The sequence below is a fragment of the Mesocricetus auratus genome, unplaced genomic scaffold, assembly GCF_017639785.1.
Source record: "Mesocricetus auratus isolate SY011 unplaced genomic scaffold, BCM_Maur_2.0 Super-Scaffold_4256, whole genome shotgun sequence".
NCBI classification, from domain to species: domain Eukaryota; kingdom Metazoa; phylum Chordata; class Mammalia; order Rodentia; family Cricetidae; genus Mesocricetus; species Mesocricetus auratus.
Genome location: NW_024429182.1, coordinates 115,571,223 through 115,592,478, shown reverse-complemented (window position 1 = coordinate 115,592,478; position 21,256 = coordinate 115,571,223). Strand labels below are relative to the sequence as shown.

Here is a 21,256-nt window from a genome sequence, read left to right as displayed (position 1 = left end):
AAACATCAGTGTGGAAGTGTCTCAAAAGACTATAACCAGAACTATGAGCTACCTCTACCATTGTCAGGCATATAATCAAAAGGACTCCCTATCCTCCTACAAAGAATCATGCACAGCCATGTTCACTGTGGTTCTATTCACAATAGTTATGAAATAGAATCAGCCTAGATGTCCACCAACTGATGAATAGTGAAAATATGGTACATATATGCTGGATTTTATTCAGCTAGAAATAACACAGGTCTGAAGATTTCAGGAACATAGATACAGGTAAAAAATATACTAAATGAGGTAACCCAAGTAAAGAAAGACAAATGCTACATCTTCTCTCTCATGTATGGATCCTAGCTTCAAATTTTTATATTTGAATGTTTATTAGGAGTGTCTGTAGACACTAGAAAGGAAAGGACTTATGAGAGGGGAGGGAAATGGGCCAGGAGAAGTAAAGGTATGACAGCAGAACACATGTGATATGAAAGTAAGGAAAAATACTAATAAATTTTAAGTGAGGATATGGGTGGAACATGAGGGTGCAGGGTATGGGGTGGGGTAACCAAAGATAAGGATATGATAAGCTCCTAGAAACCTACTATTTTTTAAAGATGATTTTTGTCTTAATCACTGTTCTTGCTGTTAAGAAACACCATGACCAAGACAATCTTATAAAAGAAAGTATTTAATTGGGGACTCGCTTACAGGCTTAGTCTATTATCATTTATGGTAGAAACCATGCAGAACATGCAGGAGTGTGCTTGAGAAGTAGCTGAGGCCAGCATCTAATAATGCCGATCCACAGGCAGAGAAAAAGAGACACTGGGCCTGACTTGGGCCTTTGAAACTAACAAGCACATACCTTCTAATTTTTTTAGTTTAATTAATGTGAGTGCTCTATCTGCATGTATACCTGTATGCCAGAAGAGGGCACTAGATCCTATTATAGATGGTTGTGAGCCACGTGTGGTTACTGGGAATTGAACTCAAGACCTATAGAAGACTTCGTTTGTAACCCCTGAATCATCTCTCTCCAGTCCTTCCTAATCTTTCTAATCCTTTCAAACTGTTATACTCCCTGAAGACAAAGCACTCAAATTATGAGCCTATGGAGGTCATTCTTATTCAAACCACCACAGTTCTTTAAGACTTATTTTTATTTTATGTGTATGGGTGTTTTGTATGCATGTGTGTTTACCTGATGCCAGAAAGAGGGCATGAGAAACTCGAACTAGAATTAGGTGTGGTTTTTTGATATGTGGGTGCTGGGACTCGAACACGAGTCATCTGGAAGAGCAGTTAGTGCTCTTAATCCATGAGTCATCTCTCCAGTCTTGGGAACCCACTACTTTGTAAGGAGTTGGAACACATGGGTAGACTATGCTTCTATAGGAGTTATTAAATGAAAATCTTTGTGCCAGTACTAACACTTTCTTACTAGTTACTGGTCAAGCAGGCCCCCCCCCCAAACAACACATGCTATTACCAATGCTCATAGTCGCCCCACCGTAACTAGATAATAATACTCTCTTGCTGAAGATACAACACACTTTGGTTGCAGCAGTACATACAGAAGTCAAGGTGGAAATGTCCTGAAAACTTCTCAATGGCTAGTCTTCATAGTACTTAACATTGCTATGCAAGCCACCAGGGGAGAAGAGTCATTCATAGTCTTACTCAATGGTGAATCCTGAATACTGTATTAACCTGCCAGGCAAGAGGTACCCCACTGGTAAAACAGAAGTAGAGAGATTACAAAGATAACCTAAGATAATCTAAGGATGTATGATGAAACCTACTATTTTGTAAGATAATACACTTGTCTCAGTCACTGTTCTACTGTTGTGAAGAGACACCATGACCATGGCAACTCTCATAAAAAGAAAGCATTTAATTTGGAACTTGCTTACAGTTTCAGAGATTTAGTCCATTATCATCATGGTAAAAAGCATAGTGGCATGCAGGTAGACATGGTAGCTGAGAGCTCTATATCCTAATCCAAAGGCAGCAGAAGAGAGACAGTTTGGCCTGAACTTTCGAAACTCCAAAGTTCACCCAGTGACATTCTTCCTTCAACAAAGTTACACCTATTCCAACAAAGTCACACCTCCTAATCCCTCTCAAGTAGCACCACTTCCTAATGACCACAAATTTAAAGACTGTGGGGGCCATTCCTATTCAAACCACCTCATGGGGGTAACCCATCACTTTCTGATTAGATCTAATGTCTGCTCCAAAGGAGGGAATTCTTGTCTGGTACTTTAAGCCTGTTCTGAAGCTCATGATTTGGAGGTCACAGGCTCTAGGAGGGAATCCACTAATGTTGTCTTACTAAATGGACAAGCTGTCAAACTGCTTTCTCAATATGTTTATAATGCAACTCTCAACTTTGACCAGAGAATCTTCTGTAATGTGCAACAGTTAATGCAACAACTCTAAAGGGTCCAAATGTTGAACCCTAAATGGGATATCTACATCAATACCCTTTTCTCAAGGGTCAGGAACTGATGGGGGAAGTCCTGTACATTTGTCAATAAAGTACTGTTGAGCCAATAGGAATCTAGATGGGTGGGACTAGGAGTCCAGGAGGATTCTGGGAAGGAGAAACACAAGAGAGTTCGAGATGTAACACCATGGGGTAAGAGCCCGGAACTATTCTCCGGTAAGAGACATACTTAGATTAACAATTATGGGGTAATTACTTAAGTCAGAGCTAGCCAGTAAGAAACAAGCAAGGCCAACAGCTTCATAACTAATATAGCCTCCTGTGTATTTATTTGGGACTGATGCGGCTCTAGAACCAGGCTGGCGGGAAAGCTTCTCTCAAAGGAAAAGGCTTCTCTTAACAGGGAACACCAAAGAAAGAATGGAAGTCATAGAATGGGGAGGAGTACTGTGAAATGTTTCATGGACATGACAGGACTGCTGATTATTGAGTTCACTGTAATTACAGTTAATCATACAAGAACAAGCCAACAAGACCAGTTACTATTTCAGCAGGTAGCATTTAATTAGACTCAGAGGTTTATAGGGAGGGAAAAACAAAAGACATGAAAATATGAAGAGGATGTGTTGGGGCATGTCCTGGAGGACTAGGGAGGAGTTTACCATGGATATGTACATACATGTATGAAATTATTAACTAAAAGAAAAGAACTTCAAAACATAAAATAAGCCAGGCATGATGATGCAATCCTCTAATCTCAGCCCTCAGGCAGAGGCAAGAAGATGTCTACATAGTAAGTTTCACAGCAGACAGGACTACCTAGAGAGTCCCTGTCTCAAAAGCAAACCAACAAAAAACTCAAATAAATAAAATATAATCAACCTTTAAAAACAATCCACATTCAAATACCCATTCTTGCCTCTATCCCTCTTCTCTACCCTAACTGAAAGGCATTCGTTGCACTGAAACAGTCATTCTCCTTCCACATCTAAAATTAGAGGACCTATGTATATATGGATACTTTGCACCACGGTCAAAGAAATGTACTCAACAGCTATGCTCTTGCTACTCAGTATGGTGGGCCAGTAATTTCAGCAAATCTACATTATCAGCAATACTAGGAGACTGTTTAAAAACTTAAAACCTTTGGAATTGAGCTATTTTAATAAGATTTCCAGTTACATATATGCACATGAAAATTTGGGCAGTACTGATCAATAGTACCTCTCCACTCCAAAAGACCTCAGTCATGAGCAACAGGTCCTGCAAAACCACCAAAGGTCCTAATGGTTATATGAACCCAGAGCCTGGAGAGCCACATGTGGCAAAATTTCAGCCCCATGTCCAGAAGTCTCACTTTTATTCAGACACACATTAACCCACTGTTTCTTCCACATAAGGGTTTTTACTACCTGTGGTAGTTTGAATGTAAATGGCCCCCATAAGTTCACAGGGAGTAGAACTATTAGAGGTATGGCTTAGCTGGAGTAGGTGTGGCCTTGTTGGAAGAAGTGTGCCACTGTGGGGTGGGTTTGGAGGTCTCCTTTGCTCAAGCTACACTCAGTGCGACCTTAAGTTCCCTTCCTGTTGCCCGAGGATCAAGATATAGGACTCTCAGCTCTTTCTCTGGCAACATGTCTGCCTGCATGCTGCCATGTCCTGCCATGATGATAATGAACTAAATCTGTAAGCCACCCCAATTAAATGTTTTCCATTATAAGAGTTGCTGTGGTCATGGTGTCTCTTCACAGCAATAGAAATCCTAATAAACCATAGAATTCTTTCACTAGATTAAAAAAAGTGAAGGCCAGACCCGGTGTGGTGGTGTACAACCTTAATCTTGGCACTTCGGAGTCAGGTGAATCCCCGAGTTTTAGGCCAACCTCAAACTACAGAGCAAGTTCTAGGACAGTCAAGGATACACAGAGAAACGCTGTCTTGAAAGGAAAGAAGATGGCGGTCATACCCAGAAATCAAGTAGCTTTGACAGACTGACAGACCTTACCTGCTCATCAGGTCTACCACCATGTGACCTTATCACAACACTCTTCCAGAATATTATCTGTAAAGTGGTGAAGGCAGCTATCCTTTCAGATGTTTTGTGCAAACTAAAGAAATTATCTAGTACAGTGATTCTTACTCTAGTAAGGCTTTGAACTATATCTCAAATGCTTTCTCCTAGAAGTTTCTTTATATATGAAACTTCTCCCAGAAGGTGTGTTTTATACCTAACAAAGCTTCCAATTAAGCTTAAGTCAGCTCAACATTTAAAAATTATTTCTCTTTAAAAACGTCATCTTTCCAGGGGCTGGTAAGGGGGTGGTTAAGAGCATTTTCTACTCATGTAGAGGACCTGGATTCAGCTCACAGCCCCCACAAAGTGGCTCACCACAACCATATGTAATTATAGTTCCAGGGGATCAGATACATCTTCTGACCTCTCAGCCACTTCATTTGATGTGTGCTTTTACACACACCCACACTTTTAAAAACAATTTTAAACTTTCTATAGTTTTCCTCCCAAATTCCTGAACAACTGAGCAAATGCAGGAAATTAACTCTAAGTTGGCTATGGTTTCAATGTGTCCTCCAAAATTGGTATTAGAAATGTAATTCCAGCACTGGGGAGTCAAAGGCAGTCAGATCTTTGAGTTCAGGGCCAGTATGGTTTCTACAGAGGGATTCTGGACAGCTAGGACTACACAGAGAAAACCCCTAAATTCCTCTCTTGAGTTAGAAGATGTCAACGGGCTCCCTAGTTGGTTTGTAAGAAGAAATGACGGAATGAGTGCATGGCTGGTACCCTCTGTTATACCTCAGTACAGTAAGAGTATCTGCATCAGGTACTGATATGATACCACATGTTGGCACCAACCTCAGATTTCCCCTCTTCAGAACAGTAAGCTAAATAATTTTTTTAAATCACCTTTATTTGTGATGAGGAAGCATGCATGCATACATGTGGTCAGAGGACAGGATTTGGGGGTTGATTCTCTTGTTAAACCATGTGGGTCCTAGGGATCAAACTCAGATCAGCATTTGGCAGCAAGCATTTTTATCTGCTAAGTTATCAACAGCCAACTTCTTTTAAATGTTTTTTCACCTTTATTATTTGAAGTATATGGATATTTTTCGCACATGCACTCCTGTGTCTCACATGCTTGCCATGCTTGCAGAAGCCAGATGAGTGTGTCAGATCCCCTGGTACTGGAGTTATATAAGCTGCTACGTAGGTGCTGGGAATCAAACTTGCATCCTCTGGAAGAGTAGCCAGTGTTAAACTGCTGAGTTATCTCTCCAACCCCAATTTCTATTCTTTACAGTAAAAAGTAATAAGCCTCAGATGCTTAAGTCATAGCAACAAAAAAATGTAGGGACTTTTCTAAATTAAAACATTCTTTTACAGGTGTAAACTACAGACTGGTTTCAAGGCTCCTAGTGTTACAGTCACAACTCTGATCTTTTCCAGCCTTAGCAGTAAGAACCTGTCTCTCTCTCATAGTTCCTACACTAAAAGAAACTCACCATTAAATTGCTCAGGCTCCTCCACAAGTAACATTCTTAGGTATCTGCCAAGCAGGAGAAAAGAGAACAGTGCCTTAACACCTTAGAGGCCCTCCTTTTTACATCATTAAGGCTGAATGTTATAAAGGTTCTCAGTTTTTACAGTTAAAAGAGAGGGAAGGATATGGCTACTAAAACAAATGAAAGTGGAACCATGCTGGGAACAAATAATGTACCCATATTACTGAATGACATCTACACCACAATTATAAGAACTCTGTATATTGATGAGCGACACTGGTACAGGAATGTGGAGACTACAGCTAATGTGTGTGGGTAGCAGGATGTTAAATGGATCACTGTTATTTTCATTATTACAAATATCACAACAAGAAATAACAAAAATCTGCTCTCTTGTTCTTTCTAGACAGTACAGCAACCACATCTGAGCTCTTTTTACCTAATCTCTGCTCCACTGGAAAAGTTCAGTCTTCAGTAATAAAGATAGGACAACAGAGTCATTTGCCCCCATTATGTTCTTTCAAACAAATTATTTCACAGCAAATTGAGACCATTGTTATTATTTACGGTTATTCTTAAAATTCTTACAAGTCAATTCCCCTACTATATACCACAGAATAATAAATAAAAATCCAGTTCCAGGAATGGGTCATCTCTTTTGGAGTTGTTGGCCAGTGAGGTCCTATAGACCCTTCAACTATTACAAATAGGCTATTGTCAATGCTCTTTGATTACCCTTCAGAACTTGACAGAAAAACACTGCTTACTTGAGTTATTAAACACAGGGAAATCAAGCTGGTACTTACCTGAAAGTCTCATCCCTCATACTGGCTAGCTTAGTGCTAGAAGGAGCTATGTATGTTACCAGAGTTAAAAAGCACTCACCAACCTTGCCCAGCTGTGAATCATGTGAGCTACAATGACAAGATAAGCTTGCTAGTCCAACAGTATCACAAATGTCATGGAAGTAACCAATCACTTTCTGATTGAACTGAAGTCCCACTCCATAAGTTGAAGCTCATACCTAACACCATATGGGGGCCTAGAACCTGTGATTATACAGGTTATAGACCATAAGGGAGAAACTACTACTTATCATTCTGCTAAATGACATAGTATTAAACTCTAATGACTTGTCATTATACCCACAGATTATTGTATCTCTCAACCTTCATCCAAGAAGTTTCTCTGTGCTGTAGATGGTGATTAATATAGAGACCTTCAACTAATCAATGTATAGAGAAATAAACTGAACAATGTTACACCCTAAACCAGACATCTATATCACACCCCTTCCTCCCAAGGCTCAAGGATCCTTGTTCAAGAGGGATGGAGAGGTTTTTAGAGCCAGAGGTAGTAGATGACAGTAACTGTTTTCTGAACACAGCAGGGCAATTGGCTCTAAGAACTTATAACTGTTGAGACAGCATGAACAAGACCTTCACAGGCTCAGGCCAGATAAAATTCCAGTGTGGACAGGTAAACTGGACATGAAGTCCCAGCTCTAGTAGAGGAGCTATTGGCAACTGACAGGTGCCTAGGAGATGGTTACTTAGTCTTCTTTAAGGGTAAAGCCCCTGGCAGGGCAAACTCACTCCAGCAAAGACCACACATACAAGAGCATATGGGGAGCATAAATAGTACTTGACAGCTTTAAAAGTGGGCAGTTGAAGCTGGGTGTTGGTGATACACACCTTTAATCCCAGCACTTGGGAGGCAGAGGCAGGCGGATCTCTGTGAGTTCAAGGCCAGCTTGGTCTACAGAGTGAGTTCCAGGACATACTCCAAAACAATACAGAGAAACCCTGTCTTGAAATCAGTCCAACAAATCCCTAGCACAAAATATCCAGGAAATATGGGACACGGTGAAAGGACCAAACTTAAGAATAATAAAGGTAAAGAAATCCAACTCAAAGTTGCAGAAAACATATCCAACAAAATCATAGAAGAAAACTTTCCCAACCTAAAGAAAGACATGCCAATGAAAGTACAAGAAGCCTACAGAACACTAAATAGAGTGAACCACAAAAATAGTTCCCTTGCCACATAATAATCAAAAGCACAAACATACAGAAGAAAAAAATATTAAGAGCAGCAAAGGAAAAAGGCCAAGTAACATATAAAGGCATGAAGAGCCCCAACAGTTAACCCCCCAATAGTTGGAAAATTTATTTCCCAGACCTCAGTCCTCAAGGACTTGGGAACATTCCCCAGACTTCAAGGTTCCAGGTAAGTCACAAAATTCAGCCAGGGCACAGACGTTGCCTAAGACAGATAACGAGCCAGTCAGCCAGACAGCCACAAGCATACCTGATTCATGAAGGTCTGGCACCAACTTCCAAACTCCCCTTGTACCCCACCACCCTGTTTGCGGTTTAGGCTTTAAAAACTTGCTCTAAATTTCTGCTCAGGGTTTACTCCTTCCCAAGGTTGCTGAACCCCGGCGTGCCAGCTTAATAAAAATCCTCTTGTGCTTTACAGCGATCTTTGGCTCCCTCTGGTGGTCTTTGGGACGAGGGTCCTGAGAGAAAGACTGAAGGGTCTTTCAGGCAAACCTATCAGAGTCACACCTGAATTCTCCTTGGAAACTCCGAAAGCCAGAAGGTCCTGGATATTCTACAAACACTAAGAGACCACGGATATCAGCCCAGACTATTATGCCCAGCAAAGCTTTCAATCACTATAGTGGAGAAAACAAGATTATAGTGGAGAAAACAAGATATTCCACGACAAAACCAGATTTAAGCAATACATATCCACTAATCCAGCCCTACAGAAAGTAGTGGAAGAAAAACTTTAACCTAAGGAAGGTAACTACGGTCACAAAAACATAGGCAATAGATAATCCAACTTTACCAAAATCCAAAAGAAAAAGTGGGGTAAATCCACAAACAAGAACACCATCACCAACAAAAACAAGAAAGAAGTACACTCAATGGTCCTTATTCTCCCTCAATATTAATGGCCTTAATTTGCCTGTAAAAAGACACAGGCTAACAGAATGGATACGAAGACAGAATCCATCCTTCTGCTGCATACAAGAAACACACTTCAACTTCAAAGACAGACATTACCTCAGAGTAAAGGGTTAGGATAAGATTTTTCCAATCAAATGGACCCAAGAAATAAGCTGGTGTAGCTATCCTAGTATCAAACAAGTTATACTTTAAACTAAAATCAAAAGAAATGAAGAAGGGCATTTCATATTCATCACGGGAAAAATCCATCAGGAAGAAGTCTCAATTCTGAACATCTACGCCCCAAATACAAAGGCACCCATGTTCGTAAAAGAAACATTACTAAAACTCAAATCACACATAAGACCTCACACAGTTATAGTGGGAGACTTCAACACCCCACCCTTACCACTACATGGGACCAACAGACAGAAAATTAAAGAAACAAAGGAACTAACAGAAGTTATGACCCAATTGGATTTAACAGACATCTATAGAACATTCCATCCAAACACAAAAGAATATATCTTCTTGTGCTCACTTCGGCAGCACATACACTAAAATTGGAATAAAATAGAGAAGATTAGCATGGCCCCTGCACAAGGATGACACGAAAATTCGTGAAGTGTTCCAGATTTTTAAGCATTCATGTTTCTAATTTAAATAAAAACATTACAAAAAAAAATATACCTTCTCAGCACCACATGGAACTTTCTCTAAAATCAACCACATACTTGGCAACATAGTAAACTTCAACAGGTACAAAAAAAATCGGAATAGCCCCCCCCCGTATCTTATCAGACAACCATGTGTTAAAGGTAGAAATCAACAACACAAATTGCAGAAACCCTACAAACTCATGGAAATTGAACAATGCGCAATTGCACTATTGGGGTCAAGGAAGAAATAAAAGAAATTAAAGACTTCCTAGAATTCAATGAAAATGAAGACACAACATACCCAAACTTATGGGACATTTTGAAAGTAGTGAAGGTTTTATATAGTAACTCCACTCTAAATTTGATTTGCAGGGCAGGTAAGATGGCTCAGAGGGATAAACTGAATTTGCATTTAACTTCTTCTATCCTAGATTCCCCCTCCCCAGTAACTCATCCTATCCTTACTTTAGTACTACTTTTTCATGGTAGTCAGTCAAGCTCCTAAACAATAATCTCCTCTACGATTAAAATAAATTTTCAGGCTTTGACTATTTTTTAACCTTATACTGTTCACCAAATGTAAAAGGTTAATGTGAGTTCATTTCAACTCCCTAGAAATTGATGCCTTAGAGAAGGCTTTATTGCCAATAGGTACAAGAGTTGTTCAAAAGACAGACAATGCATGATAGGTAGGATAGTCAAAGTACTGTCTTGAACGTTAAGCTATACACTAATCTTTGTCATTATGATCAGGTGTAACAAGAACACTAAGCTTCTTTTGCATTTCCCATCATAAAAATATGATCACTGAATTACTTTAATCAACTGCTCTTAATAATCTTCAAAAAATTCTGTAAATTATTTCAAACAAGTTTCTATTAACAGTCCTTAAAATAAACATTAATATGTTCAGATTTTACATTTTTATACCATTTTAGTAAAGCTAGAAGAGAAGTGAACTAAATATTATACTGTCTAGGGTAAAATATACACGCGTTCACTCCAACACATGTGTGGAATTACAAGGACAACTTCAAGTGTTGGCTCTCACCTTCTACTTCATTTAAGATAGAATTTCTCTTGCTCACTGATGCACATGCCAGGCCAGTTGACTTGCATATTTTGCTGATTCAAAGATCTTTGCCTCCCATCTCCCAGTAGGGAATACTAAGAATGGTTTTTATTTGAATGAACTAAGGTTGTCAGACTTGCACAGCAAGCATTTCACCAAACAGTCTCTCCAGCCTATGATCTTTTCATTCTTGATCCACAATTCACCATTCTGTGCCCTGATGTCAATAAATCCCACATTCTTGATGATGTGAGACTAATTTTTCTGTAGTTGCCACCTACCCCAAATGGCCAATATATTGATTCCTAAAACTCAATTCCATTATGTCAGGGGTCATCCTTCAAGTCATAATTCATGTAGATGTACTCATAACATTTTAGATATCCTTATAAAATAATCAAGGGTCAAAATCTGGTCCACACTTCATTTCATTTTCTAAATCTTCCTTAAAAGGCTTGACTTGTATAAACAGAGGGCTATATTTATTGTGGGTATTCCCTCCACAATGTCTCCAAGTTTGAAGTGAAGAAACACTTTAGGGTTCCTAACTGGCTCATTATCATTGCCCTTCTTGTAGGTGGTAAATTCAAAGACTGTTGCGTTTTTTACCTCAAAGTGGTTTTCTTTGCCTATCTTCCAACAGAGAAAACCATCTTGTCTCCCCACAACCTCCAATCCTTCCTACCTCAGGAACCTTACTGGGTATGTCAAATATTCTGTGAACACCCCATATGATTATCCATGACCTTTTCAGGTACCACCTCTGAGCTCAAGGTACCAGCAGGGTTTCACTAGTCATTAAACATTTACCTGAACCATGTTTAGTTTAAAATCTCTGTGCCAACATAGCCTTGGGACTGGTTGCAGAGGGAAGAGGGAGTTGCCAATCAATGCAAAAATCTGCTACTGTAGAGGATAGATGCAGCTGCAGCAGCAACAGCAGCAGCAGCAGGGTTTTTAGAGCCATACAAGAACTTTGAAGGCTATATGGCTGCCAGTCACTAATATAAAGTATTATGAAAATCAGTGAGGAGAGGTTTTTATTAATACTTTAGGGTAGCGAAGTGAATCTGAAGTTGATATTATTTGAGTCATCATTCTCTGGAGCATCTAAGGTCTAGCTACAGAATTAAAAAAAACCTAACTCCCTAGGTAGAACATCCAAAGTTTACATAAAAGAAAGCACTTTTCTGTTGTTTCTTGTAGTGGACACCCTAGCCTTTAGGGGTACAGTGGACAGTAATTGTTGGCAATCTGATATAGACTACAAGGACAATACATCTGAAGACTGCCTAAAGCAGAAATCTGAGTGGGCAGAATGTAATGTTATTTATAGTCCATTGCTCTTTTAGGGCATGGACTTTAAACCAGTAGACCCTGGGTTTATGAAGCATTTACATCACACAGTATCACTTCACTTATTGTCAAAGCAAGCATGCTTACACAGAAGGAACATAAACCACTTAAAAATACATAATGAAATAAATTCAGGCACATAAAGTTAAAACACTTTCAGAGAAAGCTCATGGAGTGCTGTTGCCAGATGCTAGAGGATTTGATGGTGTGCCTGGAGCGGAGCCTGGATTAGCTGGACCCCAGAGATGAGGTAAAGCCGAGGATGAAATCGCAACATGCCCTTATGATTACAGTCATTGCTAGCAAAGCACATGGAATAATGTAGATTGAGGAAACTGGGCTATGTCAAAGAAGATGATGAATGTATAATCCGGTTTTTGTCTTTTTCCAAAATTTTTCTATGATAAGAAAGAAGTTACTTTGGATTCACATTTCCAGACAATTTAAGAAGCTAGAACTAAACTTGGAAAAGACAGTGATTGTTATCGTCAAATAATCAGAGACTGTATATTCTTCAGTGCCTGTTGAAGTTCCTCTAAATCACAAATGGTCTGCTTGGGGCATTCTTTTTGCCCTTCATGATTTTGTCATTAAGGAGACAAAGAGCATTCTGGTTCTCAAGTCATTGAAAGTGACGGTGATCTGTTTATCGACTTGGCTGCTAAAGTTAATCAAGATATCACTAAAGTTCAATATCTTACCTGAAATCCTTGCAGAAGTGAAAGATAATAAGATACTAGTCCTATAGAGCTAAAAATAGTCATATAACCAAAACATTTTATGCTGAGGTAATTTGGGATGTGATAACGTATACATTGGAGTAATTTAGTAATTGTTGGCAAGAAGAACAGGAAAAAACAAAAGATGATGCTGAAAAGAATAAAGAAAGGTCACCAGTGGTAGATTCACAACAGTCTGGTGGGAGTTATTTGTCTGGTTAGATGTTGACAGTTTATGACATAAAGGTTCCGAGTAGAAGCCCACACAAATGAAAATATAGTTAAGAGAGTGATGGAGAAAGATATCACAATCATAAAAGAAAGCAAAAAATATAAACAGAATATTTGTGAATGCATTAAGTTCATAGCATAACCAATGAACTAATATTTTAATTATAATCTTTACATAGATTATACATGTATTATGATAATGTAATGCTCATTATTTTAATAAATATACTTCAGAAAATTTTCCCTAGTAAAATATGAAAGTTATAAAGTATTTTTGGAACCTATGATGAGATGTTAAAAAGATAACAAGACTCTCTGGCTCTTACAGTAGTGAGTAGTAATCCTGTAAGAGCCAAAGAGTCTTGTAAAAAGGACCCCAGGAAGACAGTAACATTGGGTATCACTGCAGCTGAAAATGGTGAACACTGACTTTTACCATAACAAGAAATATATTGGTAAGAAGACACATGTAGACAGAATAATGTCACAAATGATATGCACCATGAAAATGACTGAAGTGGGAAATCTGCAATTGTGATTTATTTTGCAGTTAGAAACAAGAAAAGACCACTTACTAAGGGCACTTTGGCACAAATAGAAAAGAGCATGTAGTTAAGATGAAGATAAACAGGTGTTTTATTAGACAAAGAGCAAAGCTGAAAGATTCTGAAGCTGAACTCCAACAGTGCAATGATCAAATGAAAACTAATTTCAAAGCACAACAAAAAAAATTAGATGAAAAATATTAGTTTCAGGAAGAGAAATCAACCCTGAGGCCTGGCAACATATTTAGAACAAGAAAAAGAACAAAAATGCCTTTTAAAGTCCATGCGCTGGCACAGGATTAGTTGCCATATCAATCTTGGGCATCAGGGTTTGCTGACTCTGACCAATCTGTACTGTCTTTATTCCTATCAATGAATTTAAAAGCATGACAAAAATAATTTTGTTGTTGTTCTTTATGGCAATTAAAGTGTTTGGAGGGGCTGGAAAGATGGCTCAGAGGGTAAGAGCACTGGCTGCTCTTCCAGAGGTCCAGAGTTCAATTCCAAGCACCCACATGGTAGTTTACAACCATTTATAATGAGGTCCGGTGCCCTCTTCTGGTGTGCAGGAATACATGCAGGCAAAGACTGTATACATAATAAATAAATCTTAACAAAATAAATAAAGTGCTTGGAAATATCTAGAGTGTTGTGTACTTAGAAAGTTAACAGTTCTAAGTAAGTACCTTTCCATATCCTCTTGCTACCTAGAACTTTTCTATAACAGTTTTTGTTTGCTTGTTTTAGATCCTTTATATATTATTCTCTTGATCATGAAATTAAAGTATAACTATGAACCTGATAGGGGTTGGGAGCTTTGGAGATGGAAAATTCTTTTTTTTTAATTTGCACAGTTTAGGGAAAGCATTCTACCATTGAACTCTATCCCCAGCCCAAAGACATGTAAGACACAGAATGCAATGATCATTTGAGAAGTTTTGGTAAATTATATGTTATCAAAATTAAATATTTCTGGTCAAGACACTACAAGAAAATAAACAGGCAAGCCATGAAATGTGAAAAAAATCTACAACTTTACCTAACAAAGTTAATTCTATGGAGTATAGAAGGAATCTCAGAGGTAAAAATTTCCTAATCTTTAAAAAGGCACCAGATCTTCAAGGCTTTCCAGAAGGATTATAAACAGCCAATAAGAACTTAAAAGAAAACACCACTATCAGCAATCAAAGAAACTCAGAGTTACACAATGGAGCATGAGGACAACTACCACACTGTTCAGATGAAAACAGCACACTTTGTCAGCATTTGGTTATTACCTACCAGAATTCCATTTTGGAAACAACCACTTTGGAAAAAAGGTGCAACTTCTAAGATTAAACACACACTACCCAGAAATTCTACTCCTAAAAAATTCAACTAAGAGAAATAAAATGTATTTCTCAAACTGTACAGAATGGTAGAAGCCTTACTTATAGCTGCCCAAACTTGGATATAGTCAAAGTGAAGATAAAACAAAATATAGTATTTTAATATAGAGCAATACTTACTAATAAAGTTATGCAATGCTGACATATAAAAGAATATGCATAAATATATAAATGCTGAACAGTTAATGGTGCATACTGAATATTCAAGGGTGAACTATATCCATCTATAGCTTACTTTGGACTGAATTATAAAAATAAGACATACTCAAACAGCTAGAGGAGTAAACAGCTCTGTGATAATGAGACTATGATAAAATGCTCATCAAACCTTGATGGTAGATATTATAGGTACCCACTCAATTCTGTAATTCTTTCAACTTTCTTGCTGTGACCGAAATATTCAGAATAAAGTACTGAGAAACTAAAGGCTGAACTAACTGGCTTAACAGTAAGAACTTTATTGTAGATTTCTGTAGCATACATTAAAATCTATAGGCTGCATAATTTGATATAAACCTACTTAATTTGAGTGATAAAAATCATTTTAAAATTTATAATGGCTAAGGGGTATTTTCAAACAGACAGTATTTTAATTTCCCCCAACTCTTTAGATGTATCTAGTAAAACGCGGTATTCTCTAAAGTGAAAAGATCAACAGTCATTTGAAATTTCAAAACAGCATTTTGGCATACTTTCAAGAAAATGAGTTAACATCAGAAGATGGAAAGATCTCATATGTTCATGGATCAGTAGGATTCATATCATGAAAATGGCCATCCTACCAACAGCAATCCACAGATTGAATCCAATCCCTGTACAATTCTTTTCCAAACTTTAAAGGATGATGTTATGTAACCATTTCCTCCAACACTAAAACACTCCATTCAGTAGGGAATCTCCTTGAACTCAAAGGAAGGTAAATAATTCAAAATAGCTTTGGGAAGTTATTGAAACTGGCCAGATTCACTAGGCCCCTCCCTGCCAAATTAAGCAACACAAGCTGAGTCCCTCTCAGAAGAGCAGAACCAAGCTGCAAAGATGACTCCAAGACCAGACCAGGCAGAAACTAGCCTGGCTGCCTGGAAGAGGTTTAGACCAACTGAGTCACGTAGAAAAGAATACTCTTCAACCTTTTAAGCTACCTGAAGGCTGTATAGTGTGCTCCAGTGTGTTCTTAGCTTTTGTGAGCTGTCAACCATGCTGCAGTTAGCTTTGGTGATGCAGCCATCTTTGAGTCATTTCTGCTCCTATAAGTAACCCCTCACCCAAATTTCTGTAAGAAATCCTAAATACAAATTTTTGTTCACCAAGTTGGACTTTGGTGTTATTGGTACTTTGGTCTGTTATGGGCTCCCTATTTAGGGCGAGTAGATTTGTGTGTTGAGTCTCCCCAGAAGTTTTGTCACAACAATTTTCAGCTTCACATGGAAACACACTCACGCATGCATGCATGCATGCGCACGCGCGTGCGCACACACACACACACACACACACACCACAAAACACAAAACACTTCCCTCAGGATAACCAATACTGAATAATAATAATAATAAACTGCTAGAGGTACCACCATCCCAGATTTTAGTTGTACTACAGAGCTATAGCAATAAAAATAGCATGGTACTGGCATAAAAACAGACATGTTGCCAGGTGGTGGTGACCATGCCTTTAATCCCAGCACTCCAGAGGCAGAGGATAGTGGATCTCTAAGTTCAAGGCCATCCTGGTCTACAGAGTAAGTGCCAGGACAAAGCTGTTATACAGAGAAATCCGGTCTTGAAAAAACAACGCCTTTAATCCCAGCACTAGGAAGGCAGAGGCATATAGATCTCTAATGGCTGCTGCATGTAGAAGAACGTATGTATTTGTACAGGCTGCATGTATCGGCCTGTACAAAATTCAACTCCAAAACTGATCAAGGAACTCAACATAAAGTCAGATAACCCAGAATCTGACAGAACAGAAAGTGGGGAACATGCTTGAACTCATCAGCAAAAGAAAAGACTTTCTCAACAGGACACCAATAGCACAGGTACTAAGACCAACAATTAATAAATGGGACCTCATGAAACTGAAGTTTCTGTACAGCAAAAGACATTTGAAAAAAGTGACAGGCTACAGAATGAGCAAAGATCTTTACCAAAAGGTATTTTGGTATATATAAAAAGTAAAAAAAAAATGGGTATCAAGAAAAAAATTCACCAAGCAGTGGTGGCATATGCCTTTGGTCCCAGTACTTGGGAGGCAGAGGCAGGTGGATCACTGTGAGTTTGAGGTAAGCCTGGTCTACAGAGTGAGTTTCAGGACAGCCAGGGCTACAGAGAGAGAACCTGTCTCAACTGCCCCCCCAAATCAAACCAAAACAAAAACCCAATTAAAAAATTGGATACAGAACTTATCAGAGAATTCTCAAAAGATGAAACACTAATGGCTGAGGAACACTTAAAGAAATGATCAACATGCTGGGCGGTGGTGGCGCACGCCTTTAATCCCAGCACTCGAGAAGCAGAGGCAGGCAGATCTCTGCAAGTTTGAGGCCGGGCTAGACCGATAGCCTCCGAAACAATACAGAGAAACCCTGTCTCGTAAAAACCAAAAAAAGAAAAAAGAGAAAAAAAGAAAAGAAATGATCAACATTCTTGTTATCAGGGAAATGCAAATTAAAAATATTGAGATTTTGTCTTATACCAATCAGAATGGCCAATATCAATAAAACAAATGACAGCTCATGCTGGCAAGGATGTGTGGGAAAGGGGAACACATATTTAATTGCTGATGGGAATTTGAACTTGTACAGCCCCTATGGAAATTGGTGTGACAATTCCTTGGGAATATTTCCCAAAGACTCTACACCCTATTCCACAGATACTCAGCCATGTTTAGTGCTGCTCTATGATATCTAGGAAATGCAAATTACCTAATGTTTTACAACAATGAATGGATAATGAAAATGTGGTATATATATACTTTGAAATACTATTCAGCAGTCTGAGAATCATCCCTTTGGTCTAAGCTGAGGTAGAGGTAAGAGCTAGTGGCTGGCTGCTTTGCTTTTCTGATCTTCAGCTTAAGGTTTGAACCCCAGTATCTGTCTCTGGGTCATTTATTTTTTATGTTACATTACACCTCCAACCATTTAAACAGACAGGTTTCCAATCTATTATTCTGAAATCCAATGGATGAATCTTCACCTAGTTAAACATACAAGAGTTATTCTGTATTAGAAATTTTCATTGTGGTAAAATATACCTAATATAAAATTTAACCATTTTAAGTATACAATTCATCTTTTTAGTAACTATCACTACTATCCACTTGCAGAACTTGTTCATTCCAAGTAAAACTCTGTGCCATTTAACAATAATTTAGTACCAACCTCTCCTAGGCTTTTGATAGCTATTTTACTTGTTCATCCTAGGAATGCTATGTACATGAGTGGAATCATCTAAGCTATATCTTGAATCTGTTATTTTTCCTAGCATAATGTTTTCAAGTTTAATTCATGTTGTAGCATGTATCAAAACCATCCTCCTTGTTAAAGCTGGTAATATTCACTTTATTTTGCTATCCATTTGTCTTTCAATGGTTTCCTAATCTACACTTTTTGGCCATTATGAATAGTGTTGTTATGAACATTTATGTACAAATATGTGTTCAAATTCCTACTTTCAAATATTTAGGGCAGTAGTTCTCAAACTTCCTAATGCTGCAATCCTTTAATACAATTCCTCATGTTGTGGTGATCCCCTCAACCATAAAATTATTTTGTTTCTATGTCATAACTAATTTTACTACTGTTAGAATCATGTTTAGATCTGATATGCAATCCCTGTGAAAGGGTCATTCAACCGCCTAGAGGGGTCACAACTCACAGACTGAGAAACACTGATTTAGGGGCATCTTTCTAGATGTAGAATTGCTGAACCACATGATAATTCTGTGTCTACCTTTTATGGAGCATTATACATTTGCCACAGTAGTTTAACAATATTACATTTTCAACCAGTAATGCACAAGTCTTCCAATTTCTCTACATCATAACAATTTATATTTTTGGGTTTGCTACTATTTATAGTGTCCATCCTAGTGGGTATAAATCACTAATTGATAAGTACATGGGGGGTGTTGAAAAAAGTACTTAATTTCTCTGTGTATTTCTGGCTGTCCTGGAACTCACTCTGTAGGCCAAGCTATCCTCAGATTCACAGAGATCCGCCTGCCTGTGCCTCACAAGTTCTGAGATTAAAGGCATGCACCACCACTGTCTAGCTGTGAAGTACATTTCTAAGTTAAGTTCCACATAAATATTTGAAGACAGTTATCATGTAGTTTATGAATCTCCAAGATCATGCCTTTAGAAAATCTCCCACATGCTTTGGTTATTTGTTGAACTATTTTTCTTTTTACAACAATCAATTGATCCAAAAGGCAAATAGCATCTTCTTGTAGGATTCTACTTCACTAGACATACTTATGGTGGCTATACTAGTCCATTTTGTTACTATAATTTGTTACTATAATTAAATGTCTCAGGCTAGTTACTTTATAAAGGAAAATACTTATTTACTTATGATTCTGAAGGTTCAAGGGCATTGTATTAGCCTAACTCTGGAGATCCCTTACTGTGGACAGTGTCATGGTCAAAGAGATCACCTGATGAAATAGAGGAAAAATAAGGGAGGGCTCACAACAATCTTCTGCAGAAAACTAATTCATATTCCCACTGTTTTAATCCTTTATAGAAAGAATGCCCTCTATCATCTAATGACTTCTCCCTAGGTTCTACCTGTTCAAGAATGTGCCATGGAGGTGGCAGCAAGAATACTAGCTCAAAGTCATCCCTCAGAGACAGTTTAGATCAAAATCATCCTAGTCTATGTGAGACCCTTAAACCAGGCAGTGACAGCACATGCCTTTAAAAAATCCCAGCATTCAGGAGCAGAGGCAGGTAGATCTCTAAGTTTGAGGCCAGCCTGGTCTACAGAGCAAGTTTAAGGACAGCCATGGCTGCACAGTGAAACCCTTTCTTGAAAAAAAATCAAAACAGCAACAACAAAAGACCAACCCCTTTCAAAAGATACCCTACCAGCTGGTTTTATTATCTCTACGCTGAGGACCAAGGTGCTAATACACGAGCCTTTGGGAAACACGTTCAAACCAAGCCATGGTAACACTATTATTCCCTTGACTATAGAAACCAGTCCCATTATGATCATGACTCAGGTAAAACTAACACACACACACACACACACACACACACACACACACACAAACACACACACACACACACAAACACACACAAACACACACACACACACACACACACACACACACACAAAGTCATTTCCCAACTGTTCATGATGCCTGATGTCATACATATAACCCATTCCTTAGACAATAGGCAATCATCAAAGGTAGAAAATTAAACTCACTGTGGTGGTTTGAATGAAAATGCCCCCTTTCCAATAGGCTTATAGGAAGTGGCATTATTTGAAAGGATTACGACATGTGACCTAGGTAGAGTAGGTATGGGTTGTGGAGAAAGTGTGTCACTAGGGGTGGGGTTTTCAGGTTTCAGACACTCAAGCCAAGCCCAGTGTCACTCTTTCTTCCTGCTGCCTGTGGATCCAAGATGTAGAACTCTCAGCTACATCTCCAACACCATGTCTTTGAGTGCTGCTGTTTCCAGGCATGACAATAATGAACTGTAGTCTAAACTGTAAGTCAGCTCCAATTAAATGTTTTCCTTTATATGATCATGGTGTCTCTTCACAGCAACAGAACCCTAAGATACTCACCTTGGGGAAGAAGCAGAGTTAAGACAATAGAGTTTTATATTCCACATCTCTGCTTTTCAATCATTCCTTTGTATTTTATAAACTATATATTGAGAAACTTCCAACATAATTATTTTTCTGAAGTTAGTTCTCATTAATTTAGTCATTCTTCAATTAAGAGTCCCCTATATAATGAAGGCCCTTTCACAAGAATTGATCAACTAAGCAAATTGTACACGCAGAGCAAAAATCTCAGAGAAGCAAAGCCCTTGAAGTTCTAGTACCAGGCAACAAAGACACAAAGAAAAGTAATACAAGAACTGAAACACTTCCTGGAGAAGAGCCCTCTAGAATGCAAACAAGGCCCAGAGTAAACAGAAATGACAGTACCACTAAAGGTAGTGGTAGAATCCAAATCTAGACCTGTTGGCACCAATAAACCCAACGACCAACACATACTTATATTTCCTATTCTGTGACATTTTTGAAGATTCAGGGCCATTCTAATATATCCTGCTCAGTTCTATTTTATTAGGACATTATCAACAGTTTTTCTCTTCGTCACTCAGGTCCCCATGAAGCTTGGCATT

At 38.4% G+C, this 21,256-nt stretch overlaps 1 protein-coding gene, 1 non-coding gene and 1 pseudogene across 6 annotated transcripts in view; 2 read left to right on the top strand and 1 right to left on the bottom strand.

Annotated features, from left to right (window-relative positions):
* The window catches only part of Cpeb1 (cytoplasmic polyadenylation element binding protein 1), a 91,979-nt gene that overhangs the window by 31,336 nt on the left and 39,387 nt on the right, over positions 1–21,256 (bottom strand). The window lies entirely within an intron of this gene.
* On the top strand, positions 9,453–9,559 carry LOC121135710. Its single transcript, XR_005872812.1, has one exon. It is a non-coding gene; the product is annotated as a U6 spliceosomal RNA (small nuclear RNA).
* Positions 12,194–12,947, top strand: LOC110342351 (annotated as a pseudogene).